Below are 12650 nucleotides of genomic sequence, written 5' to 3'. Positions count from 1 at the left end.
AAAACAGCTTCGAACTGTCGTTCACCTAGGTTTTCGGCAATGTTGCAGAAGAACATGAGCATGCAAGCACTCTGACTTGGGTCCAGGACTGAAGAACATGTCGCCATTATGTTGTCCTGAAGGAGCCTCACCTGATGCCACGCTTCGGTTCGTATCAATCTGTATAGTCTCCTGGCTGTAGATTCCGACGGCGAGATCCTCCCGAACAGCATCGTGGTGACGGGAACTGTCAGACCGTGTGACAGGGCGTAGGTCGGCGTGCGTGTGCGGCATCTTGATTCAGCGATGAGGTCGATGAAGTGGCAAATACGGGGAAGAGGACACTGATTGGAAACAGATGGGCGCGATGTACTTGAAATATAGTTAACCAGAGCTTGAAATGGGGCTAGTTGGTTTCTTACTCGGAACATTGCTAGCGCTAGGCGGGACAAGGACGACGAATTACACACAACTAGAGCGCACACTACGAACTGATTTATTAATCACAACAAACACAACCTATGAAGGGAAAATTCAGATGACGTGAAAGGTGGAGTTAATCAATCTCGATTGTGGGGTTTAACGCGCCGACGCAACGCAGGCGATGACGCGCGCCGTAGTGGAGGGCTCCGGATTAATTTTGACCACCTGGGGATCTTTAACGTGCGCCGAAATCTCGTACACACGGGCGTTTTTGCTTTTCGCCTCCATCAGAAAAGCGGCCGCCGCGGCCGGGAATCGAACCCGCGACCTCGTGCTCAGCAGCGCAACGCCTTAGCCACTGAGCTACCGCGGCGGGTAGTTAATCAATCTCGCTGAATTGAATACAATATTTGTTATGCGCATGCGCTTGCCTACGAACTGTCAAGTAGTGCCATCTCAGTTGTCGACAGTGCAATTGATGGCGAACTGATACAGTTTTTTTCTTTTCGGATGGCGTAAGCTTCCCATATCTCGCGGGTGATCGTTTCTGAAGATTCAAAGAGGATCGTGGTGCTTTTGAATTTCGCAGAGCACCCATGTCTGGCGCAGTGGGCAGCCAAGTGCCCTGGGGCTGAGACTTGCTTGCACATATTGTTGTGTTCTCTGAGTCGTTCGTTAACGCAGCGTCCAGTTTGGCCAATGTATGCCTTCTTGCATGACAAAGGTATCCTATAGACAACCCCCGAGCAGCATGCGACAAACTTACTCGTGTGCTTAATGCCACATCCTGCTTGTTTAGCATCTCTGGTTTTGTTAGTCATCTTGCACAGCATTTTTAGTTTTTTGGGAGCAGAAAAAACAACCGAGACATCATGCCTCGTGCCAACCTTCTTTAACCTGTGGGAAAATTTGTGGATGTACTGCAGGACGATCGGCCGCTTCTTTGGTTTTTGCTGTCTTTCCCTTTGTTAATCTTCTTTACCACTGTTTTTAACACTTTTTCTGCAACAGAGACAAGTACTTGATTAGTGAACCCACTTTTTGTTACTTCGACTTAGTTGAGGGCTGCAACAAGCGAAGGCTCACAGGTTTACGGAGCAAAGCGGAAAACTTGTGCGAGGACATTGGTTTGGAAAGCCTTTCAAAACGTGTCAAGGCAGCAAAAGAGCTCAGCCTACAGCCCTTCTTCACTATAAAGACCCACAAGGAAGATATGCCCTTCCGGACAATTGTCGAGGACCGAAACACCTGGCAGAAAGAAGTCGCAAGGTACCTCCAAATGCACCTGCGAAGGCTTCACGTGAGCGACCCATTCCTGATAAGGGACTCTTGTGATGTGACGCTTTTTTTGAGCAACTCGCCGGCGATCCCTTGCTTCTCCGTGGCCGCAAAGGACCTTTTTTACAGCATCCCTCGAGAACGCCTTCTGTTCGCTGTTGAGGAGGCTATTGACTCCTACGGACCTGTGAAATTTCAGAATGAGGCAGGCACTGCGAGCAACAATTTTGTGCACTTAATCAAGTTCTACCTCAAATCCTTGCTCATCAACCACGACGATGATGTGTATGTCCAGTCCGACGGAATTGGAATAGGTTCGTGTATAGCGCCGGTGCTTTCTGACATATTTTTGGCACAAGGCAACCGCATTTTGGAAAGTGTATTACCAGATTTGCATGTGCAGAAATGCTTCCGGTATGTGGATGATTTTTTGGTTTGCTTAAACCCAGGTACTGACATTGAAAGCAGCATCCCTCCAATCATTGCAGCATTTGAGTCTGCGCACCAGGGCCTTGATTTCACATATGAAAAACCTGTTAATGACGCCATTCAATTCCTTGACATTAACTTGAAGACGGGACTGTCACACATGTGTTGGTGCTATCGAACGAGAGGAGAGAAGGCGCTGCTTCCATACGATTCGGCGCACTCAAAGTTGATTAAGAGAGCCATAGCCACTTCTTGCATGTCGCAAGCCATCAAAAAATCCTGCGAACACAGAGTCACTGAAAGTCTATCTTTTCAAATTGATCGTCTAACAAAAAGTGGGTTCACTAATCAAGTACTTGTCTCTGTTGCAGAAAAAGTGTTAAAAACAGTGGTAAAGAAGATTAACAAAGAGAAAGACAGTAAAAAACGAAAGAAGCGGCCGATCGTCCTGCAGTACATCCACAAATTTTCCCACAGGTTAAAGAAGGTTGGCACGAGGCATGATGTCCCGGTTGTTTTTTCTGCTCCCAAAAAACTAAAAATGCTGTGCAAGATGACTAACAAAAGCAGAGATGCTAAACAAGCAGGATGTGGCATTAAGCACACGAGTAAGTTCGTCGCATGCTGCTCGGGGGTTGTCTATAGCATACCTTTGTCATGCAAGAAGGCATACATTGGCCAAACTGGACGCTGCGTTAACGAACGACTCAGAGAACACAACAATATGTGCAAGCAAGTCTCAGCCCCAGGGCACTTGGCTGCCCACTGCGCCAGACATGGGTGCTCTGCGAAATTCGAAAGCACCACGATCCTCTTTGAATCTTCAGAAACGATCACCCGCGAGATATGGGAAGCTTACGCCATCCGAAAAGAAAAACACTGTATCAGTTCGCCATCAATTGCACTGTCGACACCTTAGATGACACTACTTGACAGTTCGTAGGCAAGCGCATGCGCATAACAAATATTGTATTCAATTCAGCGAGATTGATTAACTCCACCTTTCACGTCATCTGAATTTTCCCTTCATAAGTTGTGTTTGTTGTGATTAATAAATCAGTTGGTAGTGTGCGCTCCAGTTGTGTGTAATTCGTCGTCCTTGTCCCGCCTAGCGCCAGCAATGTTCCGAGTAAGAAACCAACTAGCCCCATTTCAAGCTCGAGTTTAAGTCCACGGGGCAAAAGTACGGGTTCACTGGAAGCGTTCACCGTCCAAACGCAGCTGCACCCATCAACGACATCAACCAAAGCACGGGGTATCAGCACATTCTTCTTAACTGCGTTTGTTGCATCCGCCTCCACCAGAACTTCGTAGCTCCCTCGAAGACATGTTTCGGACTTTACAGAGACAAGCATAGCCGTCATGGGAGGTAGCAGGACATCATCGGTGAGAGAAAATAGGCCTTTAGTATCATTACACCGTTCTTCAACATAAGTAGGTAGAGTTTCGTTTCGGAAAGAAATTTCGCCAGTTCCGCAGTCCGACATCGCACCGCAATCACGTAAAAAGTCGATCCCCAATATAACGTCATGAGTTGCCTGGGCTAAAACAATGAACTCCGTTCGAAAGCTGTCTTCGCCAAGAAAAACCGTCGCTGAACAGATTCCAACTGGAAACAAACGCTCGCCTCCGACTCCACGATACTGAATCTTTCGGTGACAGAAAAACATAACTTTTGGTCCAAGACGGGTTTTGAAAGCGAAACTCATGACTGAAACCGCAGCTCCAGTGTCTACGAAAGCTTCCGTGTTCACACCATCTACAGAAACAGTCACTTTGTTCTTTGACATAACGACGGGCAGATAATTGGCGAAAATGACCGTCCCGCGACCTCACCCCCGTCGGCCGCAGCATCTAGTTTCCCTCGGGTGGTGGGCTCATTCGGCGACGTGGCGTTGGAGATCGCGGCCGTCGAGTGGTCGGAGGAGGAGTGAAGCTCCTGTCGGAACCCGGGCAATTATTGCGCATTGTAGTTGGCTGGAACGACCGCTGGAAGGGTGCGTTGGTCTGGTTATCTGTGTATAGCCGTCGAGGTGGCGGTTCGTAATGTTCGGGAGGCCGACGGCAAAAGCGGGAAATGTGGCCGCGGATACCACAGTTGTAGCAGGTGCGCTGTTCACGGAATGCGACCGGTTGACCTAAGGAACGGCGTGGTCGGGAGTAGCCAACAGGTGCGTAACGGATTGGCTCCTCGAAGTAATTTTCATACTCCCGAGGTGGAGGACTGAAAGCTGTACTCCTGGTATGGTCTTCATTGTAAGCGGTACGCTCATTCCTATTCCCTGCTCGAACCCAAGGCACCTGAGAGTGACTCTGGACGGCTTGCACTGTGCATTGGCGAAATACTGGGTCAGGAAGAGCGCACTGGTGAAAGCTTTTGTCATGGCACAAACCTTGCTGTGCGAGTTCTTCTCTAATGATGCGACGCACCACCGAAGCTATGTCCTCGGAAGGGGTCGAGCCGACGTCCACGCTGGCAACAGTAGTCACGTTTGCCAGGCGTCCAAACTTGGGGGTGATACGTCGCATTTTCAGGGTTTCGAACGCGCGGCAATGGCGAATTACATCCAGAGCTGACGCCAGGTTTTCCTTAGTTATGAGGTAGTTTTAAACATCCTCAGCGATACCTTTAAGCAGGTGACCTACTTTGTCCTCGTCTGGCATCGAAGGATTAACGAGGCTGCACAGTTTGAGGTCTTCTTCAATATATGTGGTGCAAGTTTCGCCCGGAACTTGAGCTCTCTGCGCAAGCGTCTGCTCTGCCTTGTTCTTTCGGGCAGCCGTGTCGCCGAAGCTCGCCTGAAATTCATTGACGAAACTGTCCCACGTATCAAATCTGTGCTCATGATTGTCATACCACACTAATGCAGTAAGGTCCAAGGAGAAGACCACGTTCTCGAGCTGTTCGCGAGCGTCCCACCTGTTATACTTGCTGACTCGCTGGTAGTGCTTGAGCCAGTCCTCGGCGTCTTCCTCGGTAGTTCCGTTAAACTTGTGTGGTTCTCTCTGATGAGGCCAGACACCGACCCTTCCAGAGGCGGTGGCACCCGTCGGCCTCGTTGGCATTGTTGCTTCCTCCGGAGGTAGCCCGGCAACACGCCTGCTGCGTAGACAATAGGGTGGTTCCACCTCCTCCACAACGACGAATTACCCCGCACCTCACCAGATGCTACGGACGTGACAAATGGATGAAGGCTTGATTTACAAGTCGTGCGGAGCCACAGGCATGACGTGGTACCACAGATGCCGGTCAGCAGGGAGCCGGGGAAAAAACTCTTCTTCGCCATTCTCTTCTACGTGCCAGCCTACCCCCTGGGTCTCGTTCCACTGGGACATACCCTACACAGGCGATTGACTGCCGACTAACGTAACAGACAACCTAGTGATTGTCCTGTACCAGCACTGGAACAATATTCATGTCCGCCCCCTGCGGTGGCCACTCGATCACCATCACTCCTCGCTCATCCAGTAGGTGTTTTACTGACCGAGCCATGTGTATCGGGCTTCGGTCGTGCTGCAAATAATACAGCCCATCCGCGAATGGACCATCGAGGGCGTAGGGTATCACCACGCTGTCAACGATGTCCTCGTAGGCAGCCGCGTTGAAGCGGCCCTCGACACGAACTAACGGACCGAGGCCATGGCTTGAAATTGCACCCCACACGCTAACGACGTATCGGCCGCTACTTGAAATCCGCTGCAGTTTGCACGACTCGAATCTGAGGAAGAAAGAAATCGCAGTAGGTTAGTGCCGAAATCGTTCGGAAGTTTGTTTATCTCTTGGCTATTGTCGACAGATGCACCCATCGCATAATTTCGCTTCGGGAAAGGCAGTGCTGCAGGCATCTAAATGACTGCATATGCTCCGCCGTCGTTTTTCCTGTTGTGAGTCAGAAAAAAAGCTTGCCGCCAAAGCTTGGGAGCGCAATAGTTCTGACTGCTGGCGAGGGCTATGCCGAACAAAGATATGAAATAACTGCACTAGAAACGCGTGGTGAGTCGCAACAAACCTTCACGTCAACGAACATGCAAGCAACACGAAAGCTTGTCGTGGGCTTGTTTGCCTGGTCTATCTTTTAATTATATTCGCACTATCGCTATGTATTCTATTACTATTTGCTTTTAAAGGAAAAAAAAAACATTTGAATCACTCATACCTGGTGTTCACGGCCCTCCAAATGCGTTGTCGCTTGTCCCAACGGCTTGAAAATGTGGATTCGTCCTTGAAGAGAACACAGCTCCAGTCTTCCGCCGTCCAGGTTGCGTGGTCTTCTGCGAAAAGCAGTCTCGCAAGCTTGTTCGCTTCGGATAGCTTGGGCTTTGTAGCAGGGACACAATTTCGTATCCGCACATCATGTAAGCGGCGGCGAACAGTTTTCGTGTTTGCCGAAAGGTCGAGCTCACACTTGATTTGTTTAGACGTCAGGGACGGCTTTACTGCCGCGGCGATCACGATTGGCATGTCTTGCTCACTTCTGGTAGGCCTTAGTCTGCGTCCTCGGGGAAGATTCTCGATCCGGCCCTCATCGCGGAACGCTTGCAGGATGCGATTCACGGTGCATACTGGTCATCCTGTGGCTTTCGCAATATCGCGCTGCCTAATACCTTCTTGGAAGATGTGGATCATGCGCAGTCGGACTTCCTCCGGAACGCTTGGCATGGTCGCTTTCAAATGAGGGCACTGCTGACGGCCTCTTCGCATTTTATATACTTTTGTTGAGACAACAGCGACACCAGGAAAAGGGGGAGGTGTTTTGCGTGTTTTTTCCTACATGCCTTCTTCCAGCGTTCACCCGATATGCGCGAGCACAGGCGCGCAATTTTACACCGGGCAGTGAACGCAAAGTTGATCCCGTGTTATTCGGCGACCTTTTCCATGTTGTGGGACACTGTGCATGTACGGCATGAAATTTGTTTTCTGCGGACGGGGGTATCTCTGGCCTTGTCTCGTTTCACTTTATTGAGTAACGTCTTTGCCACAGCGACGACGACAGTGCCCGGGAAACCAACCGAGTGAAGCCTGCGAATCTGATTGAAAAAACTCCTGCATCTTGTTAGCGCACGGTTTTTTTTTAATTGCGAAAGTTTGCTCTGCAGCATAAAACGGTGGAGGCGAGTGTGTTTAAATGTACGTACACAGGAAGTTTTCACTAAGAAAGTCTAAAAGGCTCCGGTGATACGGCCCGAAGAGCCAGCGTCTGTAGTCCGGTGGCCGGCCTGGGTTGAGTCCCACACTATGTAGTACTTGCTGTCGGGAACGTTGGAGGCCACCGCAAGTCCACAGAAGATGGTGAATATCTGCGGTCGATGCCGACGTGGTGCAAAATGGACATGTCCGGCCAAACGGAGCCCGTCGATCCGGGGGCGAGGTGTGGGTGACAGCTGGTGTAAGAGCAATCCTGCATTTTTGCAGCTGCCCCATTCCATAGGGGTGATCTCCCGTGCAAGCCGGGTGAACTTCCCAAGCATTGTAATCCCACACAAGGGCCGAGCGACAGGCCGGGGAGTCGCTTGTACCCATTTTACCGGTAGGTTCCCGGCGCCACCAAGGGCACACGAATGCACATGGGGCCTTCCACAGCCACGGTGGACGCTCAACTCACAACCCCCTGTGGCAAGACATGCCGCCAGACTATTTCAATCCGGGCCATTGCGCAACGCGGCATAATTGCCGGGGGCCCCGGCAGATGGACAACGGTAAGGGGCCCCTCGCAAGGGTAAAGTCAGCTTTCCAGGCGTGGATTCCCCTTTCAAGGGTCCGCACTCGGCCAGGGACGCCTGTACCCGTTAAAGAAACCGGTGGGTGCCTGGTGGTGCCAGGATTCGAACCCACTACCTCCCGGATACGAGGTGAGTGCTGTACCTCTAAGCCTTCGCTGTGGTTGGAGCACATGGAGCACATTTGCCCACCCACTCTCCTGCCTGTGGTTGTGAGCCACGGTTCAAAGAGATAAGAATACTAAACAAAAGCAAGAACAGGGCTGCGAGGGAATTAGCCGAAGCGTTTTATATCAGACAGAGAGCTGATACCTCGATTGCTCTGTACAGTAGCGAAATGGGGTTTCTGAAAAACGTGCTGTAAACATATCTGGTTTTGTTATCATCTGTTTATGTGTACGCTCCTTCTGTCTCGCCCTCTCTTTTCCTAGGAAATTTAAGCACATGCGTAGCCGAATAAAATAGTTGTAAGTTAGCGCCTGTCTCGTCTTCGTCCGTGTGTTTTTGTCGCGCTTCAAATCATAACCTGATGCTAAGTCTTCCCTGTCCCCACATCTGCGGCATTTGCCAGAATATGGCGTGCGTAAGAGTTGCCGTAGTAACCGAAATAGAAAGGAACTTGTTTGGAGGAGTCGCCACACCACGTACTGCCACTTTGCCATTGATTCGTTAGCGGCAGGACTGCAGGCCCGCCCCGAATGTCCCCGTAGCACACGATCCCATCCCTGCCCGACCATTGGAGCCAGTAACCGAATGTGCTCATAGGAACTTAAACAGCGCCAATGACAAGGACTAAGAAAGAAGCACAGACAGTGGGGCGTGCCATCTCGGGTCATGATAGAGTGAAGAACGAGGTCACAAGGGAGGGAGAGAGTCTGAGCCTGGCGGATGTAAGTGCCTTCGCGGCGTGTGAGGTCAGAAGTGGGAGGAGGAAGATTAGGGCAGGATCTGCAAAGGTCCTTCAGCTGTTGCCTCCGGGCCTTGCGATGGGCGGCGCGTTCTTCCTTGGGGCTGTAGTCCTGGGGCCAGGGTTCAGGGTCGCTCGGGTTTCAATTTGCACGAGCAAGGGCGTGAGCCCTTTCATTCCCTACAATTCCCTGGTGTCCGGGGACCCATTCTAGAAATACGTGCTGGTGAGATAGTTCGGCGCGCTGACAACTAGAACTCGTACTCTCTCAAAGAGACCAATGAGTGCAGGCGAACGTGAATTGGATTACCGCGGTACCAGCGGCTTTACGAGTGATTGTGACACTGCGCCTGCCCTTGACTCGTTCTCACGACAGCGGGACACCTTTAGCAGCAAAGAAATCAAAATATAAAAACCTAGCGTCAACACTGGCCCAAACTTTTTTTTAATATGAGCTCTATTGTAGCAGGCAACCGGAATAACCTTAGCCACTTGGGCATCTGCAATGTACGCCGAGTTCTCGATACACGGGCTTTTATTCTCCATGTTAAAAACGGCCACGATCCCTCCCCGTCGTTGGGCTTAGCCACACGCGGACGTAGCCACTCAGCCGGAGGGTAATTACTAAGAAATGGCGCCACCCATTCGCTCAGGAAGCACGTCGGTCTCTGATGAGCTGAGACGAGCTGTGCTGGTGGATTTCACGAGAGTAGTTGACACGGAAGCCCCAGGCTACGCCGCTGCGTGAAATGGGGTCATTGCACGCCGAAAGGCCCTGCTAGTTTTCATAGGGTTAAACATCGATCCTAAAGTATAAAAACACAGTAAGAACAGTAAGAACTGCAGCCCCTCTGCAACCCCTTTGAACCGGCGCGTCAAGTTAAACGAAATTTTAGTTAGGTGTGAACTATATTGTATTTCAATATTCTACGACCGTATAAGAGAGCCTGTGAATAGACGCAGTCCCGCCTGTCCCTCTCCTTACTCTCAGGCTTCGTTTGCACTTTCTCGGTGCCTGATCTATTACATTGTGTAGTTGAACGTAATTGCGTTCATTGCTGATTGCACTGCACTGCCTGGACGGTTTCGTGGATTAAGAGCCCCTGTGACGCTGTAACCTCTACCTGTGAGTTCAATTTTCACTTATAGAAAGAACTGAGTAAAAATCGAATCAAATTGAATATTTCGAATACAGCTTAATCGTGTGCTTTCTTTGTCGTCACGCAAATAGTTACACCTAATGTACTCTGGAGTGCCCATAATTGTAGTGTTACTTGCACATTGGACCTTTCATTTTGGCTTCCGTATTTATTTACCGGACACTAAAATTCGCACTGGACGGACGGCGTAAGCTTCGTCTTTTCTAAACAAAACGCGAAAAGGCTGTTCCAGACTGGAGGGCGGGCGCATAGGTGTGGAGGAACAAAAAATCGCCAAATGTTGTTCAGGCCTGTGTAGATTTAGATTCTGGTGGTTTCTATTTGAGCTGGTCTTTTTACGCTTCCCAGTTAAATACTGTGGACGGAAAAGTGAAAATGCGTGGCATTGATACCTTGTGAATACTATTTTGGAATACAAATCGGTAATTGATTGATTGTGGTATGCAACGCGTCGACGCCACACGGGCGAGGAGGCGCGCTGTATTGGAGGGCTCCGGATTAAGTTTGACCACCTGGGAATCTTTAACGTGCGCCGAAATCTCGTTGACACGGGCGTTTTTGCTTTTCGCCTCCATCAGAAAAGCGGCCGCCGCGGCTGGGAATCGAACCAGCGTTCTCGTGCTCAGCAGCGCAACGCCTTAGCCACCACGGCGTGTTCAAAGTGGGCAATAGTTACTTTGGACATCAAATATGCGTTTTGAATGAAAGCCAGGTGAGAAAAAAGCCTCGGGCATTCCCGCTCAGAGCACTTGATTCCCTCCCAAAAATACCTGCGAAAATTCCCACAAAATAAAGCAATGTAATTCCACAAAAGAAAGTAAAAAAAAAGCATACATAGTGTTCTGGCGAAAGAGGCGAATAAGCAGGCAAATAAGGCCGGGCCTTTTATTTATTAACTTACCATATGCTTTTTACAAGAACAAAAATTTTGAGCATTGTCACACAGCACACACTAATTTGCCTCGTGTTCTATTCAAGGCAAACAAACGGTATAGGAGGCGTGATATACCCCTTGTTACGAAATAACCTAGTACTTTTTTTATTGCAAAAAAATATGTTGGAATAGCTGTACTGGGCTAGATTAGGCAAAATAGCACGAAAAGCTGACATAGTGTACGGAAAAGGCGGCATAGTTTCTGCAGTCTACATAAACCTTTCTGGCTGGTGGTTTTAGCAAGCTATTTTATTTTTTAGCAACCTTCTTTAGTTGTCTTCCGTGCACGTTAAAGTCTGCGAAATTGCTCGAACTGAGAAGTGCGGGAAATATGGACACCGCCGCAGTGAGGAAGCTTCGGAGGGTTCAACCCTAGACCGGGCAAGTGAAACCTGTTCATTGGATTGGCCACGTCACTGATGCAATGAAGGTCCCAACTTTTATGTGATTACTGACTACCATTGCAAGCTCGAATAACGCCCGCTTTGGTCGCTGAGACGCGGGTCGTGAATCCTGCACACATGCAATATTACGCTTGTACCTATTTTGTAGCCTTAATTCCAACCATTCAACATTTATTGTTTAGCCTTAAAGATCTCTGATTCTTCCTTCACGTTTTCCTCGAAAAATTACCCAGAGGGGAGAGGTTAGCTCCATAGAAATAAATATATGTTGTGAAATTGCGAAATACGTTTGGTTTGTTTTCATGCGTTATTAAAAAGGCACACAGAACACGAAGATAAGTTTCGCCTGTCTAAATTCTTTCGCGCTGATAAAAAACGACAAGTGCACGGCAGCAGAGAATCTGTCATGGGGGCAGTCGGCCGCGGTTTCTTGAATTCTTGGTTGCAGAAAAGAATTCAAACACCGCGCAGGAGGAGGAACTTTGCGCGGCCAGCAGGGAAGACAAGCGAACTGAGCATAGCAGAAAAGAATATCACACTTGTACCTTTAAGACGGCAGCGCTGTCGTTTGGTGATGGGCTCCCCCTGCTGCTGTGGGCGTCCTGATGCTCTCTTGCGGAGGGCAAGCGGCCGCTCAGGGGCAGAGCTGTCGACTGCAGTTGAACGGCTCGCCGACCCTTATCTCCGTGCTGGATAGCGGTGGCACGCGACGCTGGACCACGTGATCGCCGAACGACGACGACCCGGCCGGGGTCTGCGACGAGCGGCAGATGTTCCGTGCGTGACAGGGTGCTCCAGACCTCGGCGGCACAGTCAAAACCGGCGGGGCCGTGGAACACGCCTCCTATTGACAACTGCTGACCACAGGTGCCTTGCTTACAATCGGTATGCTGTTAATCTGGCTTTTGCTTTCCCAGTGTACAGCAGCTTTCGTTTCTTTTTTTGGGGCAGCACGTCGACAAGAACCGGACTAATGAAAATCAACGGGCTGATGATGATGATGGTTGGATGTTTATGGCGCAAGGCCAACTGGGGCAAAGAGCGCCAAAACAATAGTCATATATGAGGGGTGAAACCTTAAACACTAAGTAAACTCAGCAAAAACAAAAGTAAAATCACAAAACGACAAGGAGCATGACTGGTGTATAGGGCCAGATTTCATTATGCGTGATAGGAAATGAGGTTTAAAAACTTGACTTCTGACAAAAACTCAAACACACGTTTCACGGAAACAATGGCATCATCACCTAGAAAAAACGACGGATGTAGGGGAATATGTTGTCTGTAGAGTTCTCTGAAATGTTTGTGTCGTGTTGTGTGAAGTGACTTGCATGTGATTAGTATGTGCACTACGGATAGGGCCTCTCCGCACCTGCTGCACTGGGGTCTAGGAGATCCTGTCAGCAGATACGAGTGAG

At 49.7% G+C, this 12650-nt stretch overlaps 1 long non-coding RNA gene across 1 annotated transcript in view; it reads right to left on the bottom strand.

Moving 5' to 3' along the window:
• The window catches only part of LOC144177958 (uncharacterized), a 62846-nt gene extending 50938 nt beyond the window's left edge, over positions 1 to 11908 (bottom strand). The window contains exon 1 of the long non-coding RNA XR_013323890.1: positions 11778 to 11908. This is a non-coding gene — a long non-coding RNA (uncharacterized LOC144177958). The remainder of the gene's footprint in view (positions 1 to 11777) is intronic.
• Between the last annotated feature and the right edge of the window lie 742 nt (positions 11909 to 12650).

This window comes from Haemaphysalis longicornis, unplaced genomic scaffold (genome assembly GCF_048455015.1).
Source record: "Haemaphysalis longicornis isolate Haplotype H1 unplaced genomic scaffold, Haemaphysalis longicornis Haplotype H1 scaffold_1, whole genome shotgun sequence".
Taxonomy (NCBI): Eukaryota; Metazoa; Arthropoda; class Arachnida; order Ixodida; family Ixodidae; genus Haemaphysalis; species Haemaphysalis longicornis.
This window is presented reverse-complemented; position numbering and strand designations above follow the sequence as displayed.